This window comes from Orcinus orca, chromosome 17 (assembly GCF_937001465.1).
Source record: "Orcinus orca chromosome 17, mOrcOrc1.1, whole genome shotgun sequence".
Lineage (NCBI taxonomy): Eukaryota > Metazoa > Chordata > Mammalia > Artiodactyla > Delphinidae > Orcinus > Orcinus orca.
The window spans coordinates 53,955,841-53,968,484 of record NC_064575.1 but is presented as its reverse complement, the minus strand read 5'-3'; the positions used below and the strand labels follow the sequence as shown (position 1 = coordinate 53,968,484).

At 43.4% G+C, this 12,644-nt stretch overlaps 1 protein-coding gene across 3 annotated transcripts in view; it reads right to left on the bottom strand.

Moving 5' to 3' along the window:
• The window catches only part of ATP6V1C1 (ATPase H+ transporting V1 subunit C1), a 38,837-nt gene extending 35,166 nt beyond the window's left edge, over window positions 1-3,671 (bottom strand). The window contains exons 1-2 of one of the 3 annotated variants that reach the window (XM_033438159.2): window positions 3,470-3,651; window positions 2,429-2,604 (exon numbers count right to left, since the gene is read on the bottom strand). The gene's annotated coding sequence lies outside the window, so the exon portion shown is untranslated. Of the gene's footprint in view, window positions 1-2,428; window positions 2,605-3,469 lie in introns of all 3 variants that reach the window. The other 2 variants (XM_004275323.4, XM_033438157.2) reach the window with 2 other exon arrangements.
• Between the last annotated feature and the right edge of the window lie 8,973 nt (window positions 3,672-12,644).

Sequence of the window (12,644 nt, the reverse complement as noted above, 5' to 3'; positions counted from 1 at the left end):
ACTTTGTCATTCATACAGAAGGAAATTTTTAAATTATCAGGACACACACCTTCTTTAAAAAATCTTAACTTTTGTGTTGTTTTGTTTTCAACTGAAACAGTACCTATAAATGCTCTATAATCCTTTTAAGAACTACCTGAATTTCATGCCATAAATACACTGAAATATGAAAGGCAATTTAATCTTTGATGTATTTTATAACCAACTGCCATCTTTTTATTTTACAGTTGGCTAGAAATAAATGTGTAAGAACCAAGCCTTACTTAGGCAGAGATGCTGATCATAAAGCCTGAAACCAGCTAGAAAGGTAACAACTCATAACACAATGTTAAAAACCTCTTGCAATTTCTGCTAAAGCAAGCTGAATCGATAGGCAAGGAGGGCACTGTACCCCCATTACTAAAGGAACCATCGGAACCTTCTGAGGGCCCAGAGACTTCCTCTCTGCCACAGGCAACTCAACACTGACCCAGGGAGCAAACAATTCCTTCCATGCCAGGCAACTCCCTGATTTCTACACTCATGGCTCCCAAAACGTTACTTCCCTTCTCTTTCAGGCTGTTATTTTATAACAGTGACTGGACCACAGCACCATGTTTTCCACTAGAAGGTGCTGATATTTCTAAGACAATGTATTCTAGCCTGAAATTCAACAAGCCAAGGATCTAAAACAAGCTTGTCGCCCCCAATTCATCACTCAAGTAAGCTTGAGATCCTGTTTCCTGGTAATGACAACCACTTATTGAATATGTGCTATGTGATTAGCACTTCAATATGCTAAGCAATTTTGTAGTTGATTCCTTCAAAGAAGATGGTATCACCAATCCCACTTGCAGATGACAGAACAGTTAATGAAATTTCTTGCCCAAGGCCACAGAGCTAGTGACTACATACATTTCACTTGCTAGTTTATTAAAACACTGCTCTTAACCTCTATATCCCCAACATCTAGTAGAGGGCCTGTCACTAACAAGCACTCGGATATGTGTCCCATAAGTAAAGGATGGCACCACATGGGGTGTTTCACAACCAAATGGTACCTCTCTCCACCAGGAGGAGCTTGGAAATGTCTGGGAGCATTTTAGGTTGTCCCAACGTGGGGGCCACTACCACCATTTAGCGGATGGGGACCAAACAAGGGACAGTCCTGTCCAAAATGCCAAAAGCACCCACTGAGGAACACTGAACTATAGGCTGGTTCACAAAGAAAACCTTTCATGGTAAAGTCAATCCACATGTTAACCAGCTTAATTTATAAATAACTTCCTATTCATGGATAGTTTGCTTAAAATATCTTAAAAGATACATCAATCTCTTTCTATAAAACACCATTTTTGCATTTACCTGCATTTTATTTTCAAGTACAGAGCTAAGGCTCCATCTTCTATCCTATGATGTAACCAAAGCACATCTCCTCCACTGCCCACAGGGCTCCTCTTGGAACTCTGTAAATGTATAGCAGATTTGCCACACATTTGGAACAGGATTTTGCTTCATTATCAAGAATACAGTTTGAATTTTCTAGTTCCAAGGTTCACTCTTGTCAAAGGGAAATTTTAGACCGCCCTGCTTCACTGCCTGAGCTATCTTTCCAAGGCCACCGTGCTAATGGTTTCTACTATGTCTTCAAAACATCAGTGAAATGTGAACCGAACATGAATTAGTTTATAACTAAAATGGTATAAAATTCCACATCCAAAGGGTGAAAAAGGTTTACTCCAGCACATAGATCAGAATATGTACAAGAATAAAATTTAACTAGGAGGTATTTGGTCAGAACTGCAGCAACGCCTAAGCAGGCTCAAGTGCAAAAGGAAGACTGACCGCTTGGGGACTGGAGCACAAGAAGATCCTTTGGCAAAGGTTTATTTTGGCATACCAGCTTTGCTCTTTAGCCAATGCAACTATGTCGCAAGCTGTGGAAATAATTACAGAATCAAAATTTTGAAGCCCAAACGTTTCTTTTTAGGTAGAGAAAACTAATGTAAATAAGGCTCTTAAGACTAATATGCCAAAAAATAAAAATGATCATTTCCTGCCCAGTTCTAAAAGCAGTATTACACTAACCACCTAGCTCTCAGCATTTACTTTAGTCAGATCCCGAGTACTGTTTCTTTAGATTTTATCTAGTCCCTGCAAGATACACCAAAAGAGTCTGAGACACAAACCCGAGGCTCCGTCTTCAGCACAATTTGAGACTTGCTTGTTGCCAAAGAACCGTGATTGACAAGCTGAGTACCTTTTGCCCACCTTGTTGCTCATTATCTCCTCCAGCTGAACTGTAAACTGAACCGCTTCACCCAAGCCAACAGAAAAGCAGTTTTTAAAGCACTGACCACCACTGCCAAATCCCTTTGAAGCTGTCCTACTCAAAAAGGTTCACCAAAAGTGCTGAATCAGAGATTACAGTGCACTACAAAAAACTCACCCTTCTCTCTAGATGTGATTGTGGTTAAGTACTGTGCAGGTAATCGGCAATCAGAAGACGATGGAAGTTATGCTAGACTTAAACACATCACTTGATGTCCATTTCTAGGTCCAAGGGTCTAGACAGGTCCCTAACTATACAATGAATGGCATTTTCATCTACTTTCTCTCAAAGACCTGTGAGAACAAAATAAACATGAAAGGTAATTCCTGTGACTACTGTTCAATAAAAGATATTCCGGAGTAGATGACAGTACCAAAGGATAAGTTTGGAAGGCCAAAACAGATCTTTGCAGAGGAGTCTCCCCTCAACCCCCAAAGGATCCAGTCTCCCCTGTGTACTTCAGGACTGCTTTGGGGGTAGCTATAACTACCCTCAGTGAAGAGTGCAAACAGAATCTAACCAAACTTTCCTTCCCCTCACTCCTCTGTTTCTCAGGTGATTCAATTTGCCCGTGTGATTCTCCCCTCAAGCTCCTTTTCAGGGGTTTCTTGCCTACCCTTCCCCCATTCTAATAAAAAATGGTTTGAGTTCTCTGGATTCTCGTTCTTTCCCCTGCCCACAAGGACCCTGCGTCCTCTCTGAGGGGCGCCTAGACCCTTTAAACTGCCACCCCCATAGCAAGCGCGTACACCCAGTGGAGGCTCTCGCGGTCGCTGTGACCTCACACACACCACCCCGGATCTTCATCTGGGCCACTCAGCCACCTTTCATCCCCCTCAATCAAGCGGACGAGCATTCACTGGATCCTCACCCCAATCCAAGGAGAAATGTCCCAGACCGGAATTTTTATTTCTGCCTCTGCCACTGAGTACCCCCTGGGGCCCTTTCTCTTTTTCCCTCCTTCCTCTTCCCTAGAGACAGAACCTAGGCCCAAGGCGGCGACGAACCCGCGCCGAGAAACCAGACACAGCCGCCCAACCGGCTCCAACGCCTCAGCCTCGGCCCCCGCGCCCGCCCCCATCCCTCCCCGGCCGCGACCGCAGCGCAAGCTTCGGCCTGGCCGGGGCTCCCCATCCGGTGTAGCCATCGCTCACTGACCCAGGGAAGTGTCAAACGAGGAAGTGGCAGCAGTAACAGGTACAGAGGTGTACAGCCTGGCAGACGTTAACGGCTCAGCGCTCCATCCCTACCCGACCTAATCTCCGGCCTCACAGCTTCCTCGACCCCAGAGCCCACGAAGCAAGTCACGTGCCAGCCGGAGCGGTCAGCTGACCGCGGCGCTCGCCTCTCCGCCTACGCGCGCGCCACTGCGCAGCCGCCGCGGCCGAGCCCTCGAAAGAGGGGCGGGGCGGGGCGGGGCGGGGCGGGGCGGGGCGGGGCGGGCCTGGGAGGCTCTCGGGGGATCCAAGGAGACCCGGGAGTCGCGGCTGGCGGCCGCTGTTCCGCGATTGGGTAGGGTTCCTGCTTCTCCCTGTGTCCGGCCCGAGTCTCGTGCGCCACTTGTGAATTTCACGGCCACCATCCCTAAGGTTATCCCACTTCTTCAGGTTTCTGCAGTTTGGAATTTGTCTCCAGCCCCTACACAGGCTTCTCCACTCGGGGTTTTCTTCGGACAGCCCGGTTTTCTGAGTAATATCCTTAATAGTTCACTTCGGCCGCTGATTCACCTTTTCCTTCCAGTCCACTTCAGGTTAATTCCATAAATGTTCATGGAGCATTTGATAGTCACTGTGCGAATTTTCTTAGGATTATCTGCTGGCGTGAATCACTCCTTGCAGGAGAGAGCCTGTTATCTAGTTCAGGGGTATGTGAGGCGTGTAATAAATATCATAAATAGTTGGCACCACATTAGATAGTGGGAAACCAAGGAAGGTTACACGGCAAAGGCATGGACAGGAGAAATCATGTCCTTTGGGGGGAAAAAAGGTAGCAAGCCGCTCTTTTGAGCCCTGCATATTTCATTGGCTGGGGAAGGTAGGTGGTATTATTCTAATTTAGAACGTAGTTTTAGAAATGGTAAAGAACTTTGTGATTTTCTAATTCAGTGCTTTTATATTTACAAATGGAGAAGGTGAAGAGCCAGAGGTCTCAGAGCTGTTTAGCACAAGAGAATAGACATATCTGGTTTTAAATCCTGGCTCCACTGCTGACCAGCTATGTGACCTCAGGCCTGTAAACTTTAGCTTCTTCACCTGTAAAATGGCGGTAATAATACATCCCTTATAGGGGTGTTGTGAAGATTAAATGACGTGTACATTTGGCATAGTGCCTGGCACATATGAAACACCCAGTAAATGGTTGCTATTATTACTATATATTATAGGACCCAGGTTTTTTGACCTATCTTATGCCTTTTCTGCTGTTGTGTCCCTGCAGAAATTCACCACAGAATTTCTTAGAGACTTAGTAATACATCGGACAAAAAGTAACAACCAACCAACCTATCCCCAACCTGATGCTTTTCACCAGTTTTGGGTGATGTGCAGGCAATTCCAACAACCAGTTCTGTAACACAACTTTGGAAACTTGTCAGGAATTCCAAGGGCTTTATCTGGCATCACAAAACGTAGGCCTAAAGGCAATGTTTTGTTAGATCTGTACTGTCCAATACAACTTTCTTCAGTGGTGGAAATGGTATTCTGTGCTGTCCATATCGTATCCACTAGACTTACATGGCTCTTGAGCAGTTGATGTGTGGCTAGTGTTACTGAAGGACTGAATTTTAAAATTTATTTCACTTTAATTAATAAAAATTTAAATACCCAGAGGAGGCTAGTGACAACTGCTTTGGGCAGTGCAGTATTAGGGTCTGCATTTAAAACCTTTTGGTTTCTTTATGTTTGCATATGGCCCTGAAGCAGAATTCTCATGTCCATTTCTTAATTTTTGAACTCGAGTACATCTACTTCTGATGTCCAGACACTTTCCAATGTTTTAAACACCATGTTATACTTGAGAGGCAGTATAATGTAGTGCTCAATAAATGTTAGCTCTAATTATCATTAGACCTAGCATATCTCATTTAAAAATCTAGCAAATATGTTTAGAATAAGCAGGGCATGATTGCTTTCTAATGGATTCTAATAGTAAGGGAACGTATTTTACAAAGAGTGCGAAGCTTGCTTTTTGATACAATGCATAGGAGCATCCTAGGTATCTAAGTATGTGTAACAGGCATGACACACCTTTTCCTCCATTTCCAAGTATCTAAATATTCCCCATCTGGAAGCATCTTCTAAGGCTTAAAGCACTGAAAAAATGCGTAGAGAAGATATTTTTTTCCTCATAATTTTGTCAAGGGAAAAAGATAAATGTTTTAATGAAACAAAGTGGGGAAAGTATTTGAAACTACTAGGACAATAGGAATCAAAATCATTTTTCACCCCCCTATAATATTAAAAATATCTTGAAAGTTGGTACTGATATTCCTCTTAGAAAAGGAAATGTCCTTGTTTAGGAAAATACTTTGATAAACTAGAGGGCTGGAAGATAAACTGAGAGCTTGGGTAAATGGAGACAAAGACACAAGAGACATAAGTAAGCTAGTTTCCAATAGAGATTGGAAAGGAACAGAAATGGGGTGGGGGCGGTGTTGGAATGTGAGGAAGGCATAAGGTGTAGAGAGCGGAGAAAGAAGAAAGCAACACGATAAAGAACTTGAAAAAACACGACTGTTTAGAACCCCGTTTGAGATCCCTTCAATTGCTATGATGTAAATCCATTGCCATCTGCCCAGACGTTTAATGAACTCAAATGCTTTAATGAACTATTTTTTATTTGGTAGAAATTTATGGTATCCAGGTGACATTATATAAAGATCTCAGACAAATTAATCATAACAATACTAAGACCCCCACATGCAAATGAACAAAAAGCACAAAAAATTGAGAAAAAAAGAAATACCACTGGCTAAAACATATAGGGAAATGTACACTCTTACTAGTGCTCAAAAATATAAATAAGATAGCAAATATAAATATTTATCAAAGTAAATAATATATAAAAATAAATATGAATAAGAACCTGTATTAGCAAAGATAGAAATATGTACATAATAGCCAGTGCTGGTGATGGTGTGATAAGACAGTCTCTTACACTGCTAGTGGAAATGTAAACTGGTACAACTTTTTTTTTTTTTTTTTTGCGGTATGTGGGCCTCTCACTGTTGTGGCCTCTCCCGTTGCGGAGCACAGGCTCCAGACGCGCAGGCTCAATGGCCATGGCTCACGGGCCTAGCTGCTCCGTGGCATGTGGGATCTTCCCGGACTGGGGCACAAACCCGTGTCCCCTGCATTGGCAGGCGGACTGTCAACCACTGCGCCACCAGGGAAGCCCAGTACAACTTTTATGGTCAGCAATTTGACAGTATGGATGAGAAGCCTTAAAAATGCTTATTCCATTTTGATCCATATTAGGATGGAAATAATGGAAAAGGTAGGAAAATATGCAAAATATATTCATTACAATATAATGTCTGTTTTCATCATCAACAACATTAAAGATTTAGTGGAAGAACTAAGCCCCAATGAAGATGAAGCATTGAAAATGATTTGATGTGTATATCTGGAATTTTTAGAGGATAATGTTCAGGGTTAATGAATAGGATACACTGGGGAATTCCCTGGTGCTCCAGTGGTTAAGACTCCATGCTTTCACTGCTGAGGGCCTGGGTTTAATCCCTGGTCAGGGAACTAAGATCCCCCAAGCCATGCGGCACAGCCAAAAAAAAAAAGAGTAGGATACAGTAGGCCAGTGGGTCTCAGCTAGAGGACATTTGGCGATGTCTGGAGACGTTTTTGCTTGTCACAACCTGTGGAGAGGGAGACGCTACTGGTATCTACTGAAATCAGGGTAGAAATCAAGGACGCTGCTAAACATCCTACAATGCACAGGACAGCTCCACAACAAAGAATTATCTGATCCCAAAAGTCAGTAGTGCTGAGGCTGAGAACCCTAGTATAGACCCACAGGTTCTCAGAGTCCCAAATTCTTGACGAACAACATAGTATATAATACTCTCAGTTTTTTATCTGTGAAACTGAGACAATATTAACCTCTGTTTTAAGAATTACGTGGAATCATGTAATAAGTTATGGTCACACTGCTGCTTTGAGATGTCAGCTAGGCTCACTCACTAGCTAGGAGCTTGGCTCCGGTATGCCAGCCTCTCAGTGAATTCCTAACTCATCACAATCACAGATTTCTAGGTATCATGTCCCTTGCTTGGGAAGAATAGAAACAGAAAAATTTTTTTCAATACATGCCAAATATTTACAGAATCACAGCTTTTTAAAACATGTTTTCATTTATTTCTGTTATAACAATGAATACATATTAATTATTTAATAATTAGGTAGCATAGATAAGCAAAAAGACAAAAAACATCACCCATTATTCTATGACTCAAGATCACTAGGGTACATCCTTCGAGAATATTTCTATTCAGTTGCATGCACATATGCCACCTGTGCCACAGGCTCAGGGCAGCAGGTGGAGAGGGTCTGTGTCTAACCTTCCCCAGAGCAGGAGTCAAGGACATCTGTCCTCCTGGTGCCCCAGTTACCTGCCGATGACCAGGGTCACCGCTAATGCCTCCCCATCCATGAAGCCGTTCTGAACCCCAGAATCACACAGGACAACAATAACAACAGCTGGACTTCAAAAGCACTTAGCTTTGCACCCAACACTCTTCTGTGCTTTGCATATAATAACTCATTTAATCCTCACAACAACGCTTTGAGACATGTATTACTATTATCCCCATTTTACATATGAGAAAACTGGGGCACAGAGTGATTATAATTTGACCAGTTAGGAAGCAGCAGATCAGAGTTCTGAACCCAGGAATTATGGTTCCTGGGTCCATGCTCTTAACCTTGTAGCATAAAGCCCCTCTTTGCACTGTTTCTTTTTTTTTTTTTTGCGGTACGCGGGCCTTGCACTGTTGTGACCCCTCCCGTTGCGGAGCACAGGCTCCTGACGCGCAGGCTCAGCGGCCATGGCCCACGGGCCCAGCCGCTCCGCGGCATGTGGGATCTTCCCGGACCAGGGCACGAACCCGTGTCCCCTGCGTCGGCAGGCGGACTCTCAACCACTGCGCCACCAGGGAAGGCCTGCACTGTTTTTTAACCACACTCTTTTTATACTCTGAATTCTCATGGCACTTTTATGGCATTTAGCTAATTTCACTTACATTTTATCAACTTTACCAAGACCACCTTTTGCTCAGAGAGTCTTGAATGTGCATTGTACATAGTAAGCGTGCAATAGGTGATAACGAAATAGATTTCACAACTAAAGGAAAGGACAGATTTTCAAACATTTTATGTCAGAGGGGAGGGGAAGAGGTTGTCTGAGTAATTAAACCTATCAGTTCCTCTCTTCTGTTCTCTGTATTCTTGGTTCCTGAATTAATAGAAATTATCATTTTTGTCATTATCTCCTTGGAAATGTTATGAAAACTTCTTGGGAGCAGGAAATGGTTATAGAAGTAGGAAGATAAAATCTTTTTTAAAGTAGTTCTGCCCTGTCACCTTCATTTCAAGATTTTGCTCCCTTTACTACTACCTTCTAATTTTCTCAACCCAGCTCTAAATGACACAGTGGGAAAGATTTTGAAGAACTACTGTTCTGTACTGAGAAGTAGTTGCCTATGGACTAAATCTATTTAATTTTCATCTTATTTACAAGTAATAGCACAGGAAGTTATTATTCAGTAGTTATAATGAACCAATCGGTTAAGGTTGAAAAAAGGCAAAAAACATGTCCCCATGCAGTGGTTAAGAATCTGCCTGCCAATGCAGGGGACACAGGTTCGAGCCCTGGTCCAGAAAGATCCCACATGCCGCGGAGCAACTAAGCCCACGCGTCACAACTACTGAGCCTGCACTCTAGAGCCCGCAAGCCACAGCTACTGAGCCCATGTGCCACAACTACTGAAGCCCGTGCTCCTAGAGCCCACGCTCCGCAACAAGAGAAGCCACTGCAATGAGAAGCCCGCACACCACAACGAAGAGTAGTCCCCGCTAACTGCAACTAGAGAAAGCCTGTGTGCAGCAACAGAGACCCAGTGCAGCCAAAAAAATAAATTAATTAAATAAATAAATTTATTTTAAAAAATGCCCCCCAAACGGATGTATTTAATAATTATAAAACATTTTACCATTATTCTATTTATTGTTATACCTAGTTCCTCAATTTACATCTTTAAAAATAGTTAATAATACATAGGGCAACTGATTTACTGAGGGGAGAGTATGTTTAAAAAATTATCAACAGAGGGCTTCCCTGGTGGTGCAGTAGTTGAGAGTCCGCCTGCCGATTTAGGGGACACAGGTTCGTGCCCCGGTCCGGGAAGATCCCACATGCCGCGGAGCGGCTCGTCCTGTGAGCCATGGCTGCTGAACCTGCACGTCCGGAGCCTGTGCTCCGCAACAGGAGAGGCCACAGCAGTGAGAGGCCCGCGTACCGCAAAAAAACAAACAAACAAAAAACAAACAAAAAAACAAACCAAAAAAAAACAAACAAACCAAAAAAAAAAAATTATCAACAGAAATAATGAACACATTTTCAGGCCAGGCTAACTTGTCGGGTAAAATCTCAAACCCTTCCAGTTCCTGATAGTGCTGGGACAAGGATGGAATATATCAGAGATATAGTTTTCTGGAAGAGAAAGCATGAGCACGTCATAAGTCAATTAATGGAATTTGCTAGAAGTCCATGGAAATTGATGGTAAGCCAAATTGTATGGTTCCTGGGAATCAGTTTTAGGCTAGATAGTATGGTCTGCCGAGCAATAAATGGTCCTGTGCTTTATTGGCTGTTAATGAGGAAAACGAGAGATGGTTGCAGTCCACATAGTCTCAAAGACTCCAAACAGGGCCATGGTTACTATGCTACTAACTCTCTTCCCACCATTCTGGCAGTCAGCCTCAGGTCTGCCCCTTATAATGACTAGTACTAATACTTGTCCAGGGTAGGCAGAAGGTCCCACAGAGATCATAAGTATAATGACCACTTGGTTGAGCACACTGGTCACCAAGTCTCCCTTCAGTGGCCCATGGGCCAAAGTGGGGACATCATAAGTCACTGTAAGTTTATAAAATGCCTTGTCTCTCGTGCATGACCCTTAGAGATGAAAGGTCTGGGTGAGAGGAGGAAATGATTGGGGAAAGGAGCTACTGGAAAAGGACACACTGAATTTGGGATGATGGAAGGAGAACAACAACCCACCACTTGGGCAAGTAACACCTTAGACCTCAACATGTCATCCAGTGTCGGGGAGCAAGGACCTTAAGGACCTTTGCCCTTTGCAGTTGTCCCTGGAGCCTTCCTCAGGAAGGAAAACATCTTAGCATGATTCTCCTAAACTGTTGCAAACACCGTGATTTAACTCACTGCTGGGTCTGCCATCTCCTGCCAAATGGCTGTGAGCACAGTTTGAGGTTTGATCCCCCTTCCCCTTAAGCTAACCAAGACGTCTATCTGAAATAACAAGGGAGGCCCCAGCTCCTGCACCTCACACACAAAACCCTGTCCATACCTCTGGATGTCTTCCCCACCCCCATTCCTACAGCCATTGCTCAGTCATTCCTTGGGGTGGAAAAATGCCACCCACCTGGTGACACTGACAAACAGGAGAGTTTAGTCTGACTGCGCTAGGCAGCTCCTTCATAAACAAGGACTAGACTTGATTATTCAAAGCAACCTGAGAACCCCAAGATTTAACAGCTGATGGAGAGGCCATGTTGGTGCTACTGCCAACCTGTGTCCACTGAACAGTGTAGGTCTGACTTGAGTGGCGCCGACAATTGTAACACTTTGTTTCCAGGGCTACCATGTGCATTCCCAATGATTCCCATGTATTCTTGCATGGAAGCCAAGCATTATCTTGACTTAGTTATTCCCCCAAACATGGTGACTTGCACCTTATAGGTGATCATAAGAGACCTTCAAGTATTTAAGGAAATGTCACTAATAGATCACATAGCTCTTAAATAACTGTGAGCCCCAAATGAAGCATCCTTTGATTACCTGGAAGAGCTTTCCAAAGAGATAACAGACTCATCATTTATGCACAATCTGTGGCTAGTTATTGCTCCAGTGGAAGCCATCTAATTAGAAAAAAAGAGTACAAAATCTGTCCCTACCTTTAGCTAAAGTGATCAATAACATCACCTTGGCCCTGGAAGGCATTCAGGCCAGCCTCAAATTACTGGTCAGGGATATTATAGATGGTAGAATTGCTTTAAACTTCTTCCTCATGGGCCACAGCAGAGTCTATAGGATTGCTTATAGGATTGCTAATAAATCTTGCTGTGTCTGCATTAATGCCTTGGGCCAAGGGGAAAGATCAATAGAGAATCTTAAGGAGAGAGCCCCATAACTTTTCTTAAGTTAGACCCTGGTAGTTTATGGGGATTTATTCAATGGGTTGGTTCTAAGACCCTGGGAGGCATAGCTGAGGTCATTGCTGCAGGATGGCCTACTCCTGTTGCTAAATTCCTGATCATAGTAGCCTTAATAAGATGATGTATGAGACAAATTGAACAGATTTGATCCTAGCCTCTGTCAGTTAAATTAATCAGAGTAGCCAGTGGAGTGGCATATTTATGGGAAAATTCACCAGAAACAACAGGTGGATATTGCTGAGAGGCAATGCTTCATGAGTTTCTTGCATTTCCGCTATTGTTCTGGATTCTTTTTCCAAGGATGTTTGTATAACAAACAGTGTTGGAAGGTAGAAATAGTACCTCCCTCTAGAGCGAAGGTCAAGTAAGCATTTTTTTAAAACAAATGTTTATTTTAGAATAGTTTCAGATTTACTGAAAGGTTGTGTAGATAGCAGAGAATTCCCATAAGCCCTACATTCAGTTTCCACTATTATCCTCATCTTATATTAGTACGGTACATTTGTCTAGGTAAGCTTTTATGCTGTTTAGTCTGAAAGATGTGGGTTCCCTAAGCTCAGGATCCTCTCCTGTGATGCAACCCACTGTGTGTCCAGGCATCCAGCTCGGTCTGTCCACATCACTCAACGCTGTGGGACTCAGGGGCAAGGGGAGCTGACGTAAATTTGAGTATGCTCATGCTGCCTACACTGTGGGGAGTAATAAAGTCCCTTTTCTCTGACCCAAGAGATTTTTGTCTTATATCAACATCCATTACAATATGGCAGGGTACCTTGTTAGCTTGCAAGCGGGGTAAAATCCCAAACCCCTCACATTTTTGACAATCCCCCTCTCCCTCCACCAACTCAACTCCTTGAAGACAT